Here is a 10,372-nt window from a genome sequence, read left to right as displayed (position 1 = left end):
TCTTCATCTGGGTCAGCAGGTTTCCAGGAATGTTCCAGCATCCAGTGTGGGACCTGGTGGCCCCACCACACTCGAACTGTGAAATGTAAAGTACACTACTGAGACTTCTAATGTGCCACATTGCAAACCCAAGGCACTGAGGTAGAATTAAGGTCCCATTGCCTGTTAAGTGCAAAGGATTTTGAAGTTAGCATCTCTGTTAAATATCCAGATATCAGCATGTACTTGTAGAAGAAATTAAAAGCTGAAGTTATTGGAGGGGTGGGCAAGACGCACCATTTCCTATACACAGTACTGAGTGTCAAAATATATAAAGGAAGTTAGTATTTTAGAAAGGCATTATGCGTTCACCAGGCATGGGAAATCTTCCTCAAACAGATATGCTGTAATGAATTACAGCACTTATCAGCCTACTGATGATAGAGTTTACTGTAAGTCTGCTCTTTCAAAGTGAAACCAGATGTCGAACGAGAAAGAGTGGAAGCCTAATGTAAATGGAGATAAGGCTGTTTATTAAGCTATGCTGATGGGTATTTTGTGGGTGAACTTTCTTTTACAGTATTGTTAAGGATTATATAAATCCTAATTGGTATCTGCAAACAGTTTTACAGACACTGGCTATAACATGAGTTAACTGTAAGATGACAGTTCTGGATGACAGTAGTACCATTAATACAAGGTGCCAAACACCCATCACGCTAAAACTTTGTAGAGTTCCCATGTTCAGATCTATGAATAATGCTAGTTTCTAAGCTATTTTACAAGGAGCAAGGAGGAAGACAAGCTGATTTTTTTTCTGCTGCTCTTGGAAATGTTATGTTGCAGAATGGCTGTTGAATCTTGGAACACAAGAGGATGTCACATTTCCAGCTATTCCCTAGGAGTTCCAAAAGCTTGAGTCTAGAAAATATCATCCTCCTGGGTCATGAGAGGTGTAACTGAGGGTGCAGGTTTGGTGTGTGACTGTGTCTGTCAGTCTCCTGTCTTGCTGATCACCTGCAGTGCTTCCCTGGAGGTGCAGTCTCCTTAGAGAGAGCAACTCCTAATAGAGGGCGATGAGGCATTTGAGCTACAACTCCTGTGAGAAGAGATGGGAGTATTTACAAAGTAAGGCTTTTCAGCTTTTGGCTAAAAGACTAGTTCTGATTATTTAATTAGGTAATTTAAAAGAAAACAAGGTTTTCCCCAGAAAGCAGACTTTTTGTTTAAAAATGTGCATTTAATAAAGATCTAATTTTCCGCCAAAATTGTTTGAACCAATGCTGGGAATTAATTCCCTGACAAAACTACTTGAAAATGGATTTCATAATGTAGAGTAAAATCCAGACAATTTTTTCCAGATGACTTTAGAGTGATGTTGTTGTTATTCCTAAACTAAACATGATAAACCAAGGAAACTCAGAATTAAGGTTAATGAAAACCTAGCACATTAAAGATACGGAAAATACATTGTTTAAGCATGAAAATTACCTCAGTCTCTGCCATCTCATGCTGTAATTTGATAGTTACAAAAAGAGTTGTACTTACTTTGATTTACTCCAGAGCATCTTAAAGCAGCCAGAGCGCTCTCAATAATCAGATAGTTTTCAGAAATACTTGGTATTGCCAGAGCAGCACAGCTGTCTAGCCAAGCTCAGCTCTACTGCTTGTGTGTCAGCTGTCTGCTACCTTTTGGGCTTCTCTGTCTTTCCCTGGGTCTTACTCTGTACACACGTATCTTGCAGTTCTACCAGTTTCTTCCATGGTTCCTTCTACAGGTAGAAGATACAGTAGATACAGATACACATGAACTAAAAGTATCAGCTCATACATCAGGTTCCTACTATCTCATATTCGTTTGAGCATGGCTTATTCTTAAGTATTCAGTTTCTTTCCTGTTATGTCCTTGTGGAATAGCCTGGTACAATAAACAGTTTATGAAGAAAATACGTTAAATTATTGAGGATTCTGTAATTTCATAAGACAAACTATGTTTTCCTTAAGAATAGAGTAGCATTAGAAATTACTTTTCAAAAGTAACACTACTAGTTTCAAAGGGTCATTATCTCCACAGAAACGGTGCTCTTAAAAAATGGCTCCCAGTCACCATTTCAAGGGAGCAGAGGGGCCACCTTCCTCAGTCTCACTGACAGGGAAGACAAACAACTCCTTACAGTTTTTACTGATCTGAAGTTAATTTTGACCACAATTCTGTCTAGAATACCTGGAGATGGAAGTTGTTTTCAAAGAGGGCAGTCCTGTGGAAAAGGACTTTGGGGTACTGGTGGGTGGAAAGCTGGACATGAGCCAGCAATGTGCACTCACAGCCCAGAAGGGCACCTGTGTGCAGGGAGGTGATTCTGCCCCTCTACAGGAAAGACATGAACTTGTTCAAGTGGGTCCAGAGGAGGGCCACAGAAATGATCAGAGGGCTGAAGCACCTCTCCTAGGAAGACAGGCTGAGAGAGTTGGGCTTGTTTGGCCTGGAGAAGAGAAGGCTCCAGGGAGACCTTGTTGCAGCCTTGAAATACTTAAAGGGGGCCTCTAAGAAAGACAGGGGCAAAACTTTTAACAAGGCCTGTTGCAATAGGACAAAGGGTAACAGAACATATTTAGAGTAGATATTAGGGAGAAATTTTTTACAATAAGAGGGTTGAAACACTGGCACAGGTTGCCCAGAGAGGTGTTAGATGCCCCATCCCTGGAAACACTCAAGGTCATGTTGGATGGGGCTCTGGGCAACCTGATCTAGTTGAAGATGTCTGTGCTCATTGCAGGAAGGTTGGCACTAGATGATCTTGAAAGGCCTTTTCCAACCTTAACCATTATATGACTCTATACTATGAGAGTTCTGATTTACTGTGAAATGCAAAAACCCAAACATTCAGTTACAGTGTGACTTTAGTTTGCTTTGTGTCCTCCCCAGTGCTGTCTCGAGTGACTGAATCTGGTGAACTGTAGTCTTTTCTATCCCACTTCCCATAATGTATTTGCAGTTCCACCAGTTCCATTGTTAAAATTCTTGTTTTGTTTTGTTTTGTTTCATTTTTTTGTTTAAATGGGACATAATATTTTAAATCCAAAGACTTGCAGGTTTGGGTGCAATTCTCTCTCTTCCGCTCAGCTATACATTAACAAGCACTTAGAGGAATAATGACTGGATGGAAAGGTAGAGCTTTGCACATTTCAACCTTACCTTAAGACCTAAGCCTATTACAAAAGTTTAGCAGTGTATCTTAATAATAGTATTCTCTTTTGTATATTCCACAAGGAAAAGGTTCTGAAGAGAACATGACAATAAGTACTCCACTAAATCACTGAATTCCCTTCTATTTTTCACTCAGTGCTTCACATGCAAATCTTGGAACCAGCTCCTGGCCCTTTACTTTTATTTAATTAAATATTCATTCTAAGGGAGAAGATCTTAGTAATAAGCAGATAAACAAGGTCTTCTATATATTTATCTGTAAAAATCTCTATTCACTATTTCTTTTGTTTTTATTGCTGTAAATATGCATTTTAAAAACTTTCTGTGCCCAGAGGAAAATTCAAAGTCAGGTGGGCAGAGGTGAATCATAGGTGCTGTAACAGCACCTAGCAACGCTGCACAACAAGTGGAGATGGGAAATTGATAACCACATTAAAGAGCTTAAGAAATTAATTAGAAACTTATTAAAGCAAAGTATGTTTATCATAGTTGGCCTTGGTCCAGAGCACACAGCTTATAGTAATTAGGTATTAGATATCAGCTAAACATTCTTTGTTAATTAAACAAGAACAAAACCTTTATTTTAGTGAGAAGCTAAAGAGAGAAAGGACACATGGGGTTTTATAGGAGAATTCTTACAGAAATTTAATTTTAAGTCTCTGTTCTATTCTACTCTGCATGTGTGAGAGTATCTGGGGTTGTTCATGAGGCTGGTGCTCAAACGGTGTCACAGTTAATGTTTAGCATCATTTTCTCATAGATCAAATCTTTCACACCCTTTTTAAACAAAAAGTTGGCATTAGACCACACGATATTACAAAAGGAGTCAAGACTATATGCCAGTCACACAGTGTCATGTTGCCAACAGGAAGCTCAGAAGAAGAAAAAGGTTTCAGTGTGTAAATTAACTGTAATAAAATACCATGATCAGAAGATCAACCAAAGACATGGTAGGCCTAGTCTTGTTATACCTGGACTCATTCAGGAATCAGCAAAGACCTGCTTGTGCGTCAGACTCTTAACAAATACGAGTGAACACAGAAGGGCTTTGAAATTCAACATGTGATTAACCAACTGCATCTGGAAATACAGATTATACAATAAATGTGAATAGGTTGGGACTGAAATGTAATCAAATTAATTTTAAAACTCTCCATTGGTGCTCCTTGAATTTCCAGCTATCCATTATAGTAATGTTAGAGAAATTCAAGCAAAAGCTACCTTAAACTTTACCTCACGCATGTGTTCCATTAATATAGAATGTGGATTTTAAAAATTATTACTATTAACATATTAATAAATCAAAACACATTCAGGTTCAAACCAGCTACCAGTTCACCAGGCTAAAGCAAATTAGGCTTTAAACCAAGAGGACAATATGTTTCCTTGCTGCCAGTGGTCTGTTCCACATTAAAGTGCTAATCACAGTGTGCTGCAACAGCAAAGAGAGCCAACAGGATGCTGGGTTGTATCAACAAAGGCATCACAAGCAGAGACAAAGAAGTCCTCATCCTGCTCTACTTGGCACTTTTCAGACCACACCTGGAGTATTGCATCCAGTTTTGGTCCTGGTGTACAAAAAGGATGCAGTCAGGCTGGAGAGGGGCCAGAGAAGGGCCATGAGAATGATCAGGGGACTGGAGCACCTGCCATGTGAGGAGAGGCTGAGAAAACTGGATTTGTTCAGCCTTGGGAAGACCTTATTACAATGTTCCAGTACCTAAAGGGCAGATACAGAGAAGATGGAGATTCCCCATTTACAGTGAGCCACATGGATAGAACAAGGGGCAATGGGCATAAGATTCCGATTGAACACAAGAGGAATATTTTTCACTACGAGGACAGTCAGATGCTGGAATGGCCTCCCAGGGGAAGTGTGGATTCCCCTGCTTTGGGAAGTTTTAAGTCTCAGCTCGATGGGGTGCTGAGACATATCATATAAACAATAATATTAGAAGGGTGGGACCAGATGATCCTTGTGGTCCCTTCCAACCTGACATTCTGTGATTCTATGATTATTAGCTTAGCTCTTCACTCTGACTTAATCCTTCCTGTCCCCCATTGACAGTAATATCAGTAATATCTGAATAGATTCCAGATGCTGAGTCAAAAAGAAAATTATGGTACCATTGGATAAAGCTTTGAAAGAAAAGAATAATTTTCTCTGGTTTTAGTATGATCCTGCTGGTTTCCAGGAGACAGAACTGGAACAAATTCCACCCTTCTCTACCACTATGATTTTATTGCAGGTGTCTTTATCCCATTTCATTAATTGTCACTCTTAACAACTAAACTGACGAAGATGGGACTGGACAGTGAAAACCACTAAGGGAACTTCCAAAATGAGATCAGAACCAGCACTTGCTGAACCTTTTCAATAGTACTTTATAAACCCAGATTTCTGGCTGTTGGCCTTGCCAGGAACCCTGTGCGTACTTGACACACCCACACAAAGGTGCCCAAGGAACCCGTGATGAGGCCCCTGACTGAGGAAGTCAATGAACCTTTGTTTTAGCTTTTTGCTGATACCTGATGTAATGGAAAGCTTTTACAGAACAATGTTTATGGGAAAGAACAGATAATAAGGAACTAATGGATTAAACAAAGGGTAGATACTGTGTTGGCTGAAAGTTGTGCTTTATGGTAATACTAACATTATATTTACCACATGGGGCATTACTGTGTCAGGAATATGTATCTATATGTCATCCATGAGGTGATTTATATAAAATGATTTCCTTATTATTTTCCTTATTTTTTTGTCACTTTTAACTCTGAGCACTGCCAAGCTTCCATGAAAGGATTAAAAAACTGGAAGAGATGTTATTTTAATTTCACTAAACACTTTTCATGTGTCATTTTTGGACTGCTAGTAAGACCCTTTTTTTTAAAGAATTTTCTGCAGGCCAACAAAGTAAGAAAATTAAGAAAACCACCTTTTCATTAATCTTTAGCAATAATCAAATTTTTAAGATATGCAGGTTACAACTGAGCACATTCTTCTTGTGTCAGTATTTTATAGAGATGTTAACATGCTGCCGGGCAGTCTAAAAAATGGAAACAGATCTTTTCTAGCTAAAACTTCCTTATCATTTGTGATGACGTGACTATTCAGTTCATCCCTAGCAGATGCAGAGAACAGTCTTTTTCTGTCCTTTTCAACAAACTTGCATATTAGTAGATCAGAATTTTATCTCCACACTTCCTCCTTTCCATTTTAAATAGGCTACTACCTTCACTCCTTACTCACAGTTCAGACTTTCTTATTCTTAATCTCATATCTTCCTCTAAACTCTCTCCATTTTGTCTGTGTCTGTTTTGAAGGATGATGGTGACAGCTTGACACCATCCTCCAACCGGGGCTTTCCCAGCCCCAAGTGAAGCAATGAACAGCTCTGTGTCATCTGTGCAAAATGCTAACTATGGTCTCAGGATGGTATTTCCCATTTTTGCAACGGTACTATATTGCCAATTCAAATATCTTTATTCTGAAGCACAAAATACTGGTTTCACCCTCTAAAAATGTGCACGTTTTTGCTTTCAGTATGAACCTCCAGAAATTACTGCACCATAGCTTTGCCTTTACTACCTTCTTCCCGTAAACTCCAACAGCAGGCTAATTTATTACAGACGTCAGGAAACATTTCAGTGTTTTTAAAGTAAATGTAATTTGGGAGGCCTGCAGTCATCTTGGATAAACAGCAATTAAGCAATTAACATCAGCACCCCAGAATATTATCCCTGACGTGACTGCTCACTCCGAACTGAATGGAATACGAAGAACCAGCCCCACCGGATCATTCCCCTGTGGCTGGGATAGTGGTACCAAGATGTGCCTTTCTTTCTGCCAGATAGTTGGCTGAGTTTGTCAGTATCCCCTGTACCTGAAATTATAAATGTTGTACTGAGCTGTGCCCTCTTTGCCATTCATGTTACTTTGCACCCTCTTTCTCTCTCCATTTGCAACCAGTATAACAAAAAGATCTGCTGCCAAAGCACTGGACAGCCTTTTCTGCAGAAGTACTAAGTATAGTCTTATGGGGACTGTGTGTCTGGAACTGAATGACTGCCAGTTTGGTATTTATAGAGAAAGATGCCAACTTCACTGAGAGAGAGAATGTGAATTCTGGCTCCCTGAGAAAAATGTGCTGTTCATCTGTGTGGGACTGGAAGAAAATGTCACCTTCTTTTTTGGATGGTTTACTTCTATTCCCAGTAACAAGAGGACCACCTCTTATGATGCTGCTGCCAAGACCATTTGTTTCCCAGTCTATGTGTGTGTCTATATATATTTGTGTGTGTGTAAATGCAGATATGATGTCAAGTAAGTGCCAGGTCTCAGAACTCCAAAATATCAGGGTTTTTCTTTCCTGCCATCTCTGGCTTTAACCAATGTCCAGGCAGCAGGATGCGTTTCCAACATAAACACAGTCCCGTTAGTTTCTCAGCTTTCACTCCGTGACTCTGTTTAATAGCAGGCAGTAGTCAGTGTGCTTTCATGAGGACCACGTGCTTTCCCTGTCACAACAGGCCCCTGATCCTTCCCTCATGAAGAATTTCTTTGTTGTAGCAATGATGTTCTCTCCATCTGCTCACAGGGTAGAGGCATGAGGAAACTCCAGTGTGGCTCTTCCATCTACTGCAGTTTTTTCATCTTCATTAAAATGTTGAGCATTGTTTTACCTTTTGTCATTTGCTGTTGCATGGCAAATCACCATAGTTTTTTCTCCATGACCTCTTCATTAGTGTTGCATGCCTTTATTCTTTAACTTCCTTCTTGTACTTTGGATTGCCTATTATATACATTCTGTTGTAGCCTTAGTAATTCTGCAGAACCTTCTGTGAGCTGGATGACTGCTGCTGCTTTGCAAAGCCCAATGGTTTAATCACAAATTAACTGTAGAATTTCTAGTGTTGCAGCTTCTCGTGTAATTTCTGAGGCCTGCATGTCCAGACCTTCACCTAGATTGGCTATCTTAGATCCACCAATGCAGTCTGGTTGATGTTGCACCAGCTGAGGATCTGCACCTGAATTCTGGATTCATGGCTTGTTCTGCCAATACTCCTACCCAAGCACTGCTGTGGTTGGTGTGGCTGACATGCTCACTGCTTTTGTTGTCCAGGCTACTGCTTTGAGCTGCTCATACAGAGGGACATTTGCAAACAGATTTGACACATGTTTCTAAAGCATGTGGAGAAAGCTGTCATTCCAGTGACCTTGCAGGGGCTGATTAAAGGATGTAAAACAGCTGGATGTGTTTGACTGTGCTTTGTTTCTTAGGCAACTAAGAGAGGGGCAGGCAGGGAGAAGGGAGTAAGTGCTGATGAAATAAAGTAGCTGAGAAGAAGTGGATGCCATAAGTACCACTCAGTTAAACATGAACATTAGGACCTGCTGTATTTTTCAAAAAGGATATTCATAGGATTTTTTTTACTCCCACAGCAAGGAACAGTGTTGCTAGACAGAGAATACTGAATTCACACCGATGTTACAGTTCCTTCTCTGTGAATTTTGGCATTGCATGCAGAGTTAATACCAGAAATCCCATTGTGGTATACTTCTGAATCCATCACACTTAAGACTTTAATTTATACACACAATGAAATTTGTCTATACTGAAAAATGGTAATCAGCAGGGTTGTATTTGTTCTACAAAGTATTTAACATGGAGAGGCAGCGAAGTCTAACCAACTACAGCAAAGGACTAGAGCCTCAGAGATCCACTTTTACCCCCCAGATGTACTTTGGTTAAAGTGCTTTAATACCATCAAGACTCTACTTCCTTGCCTTTGAAATTAGGGGAGTGTATTAATCCTAATTTTTGCAGACCTTTCTCTCTACATTTATCCAGTTATCCCTACTTTTCTTTCATGGGCATTCTGAGTCACTTTTTTCCCCACACAGGCTTGACAGCTTGAGACAGTCATGTTAATCACAAACACAGATTTTACTGTCACAGTTACATCTGGAATTCCTTATGTTTATCTGTCCTGCTCTTAAGCCTCCAAAACTTTTGATTTATCGTCTGATTATCCAGTACATTCGGATGTTCATGCTGTAAATCTAGATCCAGATTTATAACTTCAAAAGGAAATCAGACCACCTGAAGACAACATTGGTGATTTTTTTTTTTTTTACATTCTGCACAACTCACAGGGTAGATCTGAATTAAATGGTTAGAAAAGCCCTGCTCCCAAGGTTCAGGACAGTTTGTAGCTCCCAGAGTCAGTGTTTTGCCAATGGAACACAGAGCTTTTCAGCCTCAGCATTGAGTTACATATGGCAAGGCCATTAGTTTTAAAAAGGCATTATTGTTGCCCATGAGCTTTAAGGGAGTCTTAATCAGATGTACATGCTGGAGATTAGAAGGGGATTTGATTTCTGCTGCTACTGATTATGATCTAAAAATTAAGCCTCTTTTTCAAACTAACCTTAATTAAACCTGGGCTTCTGATTTTAGTCACTGGTAATTTCAACATACATCAGAACTCTGTTGACACAGACCTTTAAAGCTGCATTACTGTGAATCCCCAACAAGTATGCTCCACAGCATACTGCTCCAAAACACCTGTGCTTCAACAAATGTGTCTTCAGAGAAACTGCTTTACTTGCCTTGAGAACTACTATTGCTGGAATCATGATCAGGAATGCTGACCATTAAAAGCTTCTCTGGCCTGTGGCAGAACAGAGGAAAACAGAGCAGAGCCCCAGGGTGCTGCAGCAGCACAGCTTGTTTTCTCTCATTCTCTGCAAGGCCCACAATAATTTTTGAGCCCATTGGTCCCTGTAGCCAAATTTGACTGATGGTAGAGAAGTCCAGAGGATTCAATAAAATCTGATGACATTCAGGTAGACAGGGGAGAGCCAGGTCCTAGTTTCCCAGCTAAAGGAACAGCTTTCCTGAGCTTATCTCTTGCTAGAAATCAGAGAATCCTCATGGGAGAGAAACTCTGTAACTACCTGATACTCAGAAAAAAGATTCGGAACCAACCATGAGGTACAAATCTATAGGAAATTAGGTATAATTAGGTTTAGAGCTCAAAGGTCAGCTGCACACAGCATAATTTAGCATTACTTAAATACAAAGAGGATAAATTCAGTTTCACGCCAGGTAAGTACTGGAAGAACCTAAGCAAATATCTAAACGCGTAATCATCAATCTTAAGTCACAGCAAATAAAAGCT

This window comes from Heliangelus exortis, chromosome 5 (assembly GCF_036169615.1).
Source record: "Heliangelus exortis chromosome 5, bHelExo1.hap1, whole genome shotgun sequence".
Taxonomy (NCBI): Eukaryota; Metazoa; Chordata; class Aves; order Apodiformes; family Trochilidae; genus Heliangelus; species Heliangelus exortis.
This window is presented reverse-complemented; position numbering follows the sequence as displayed.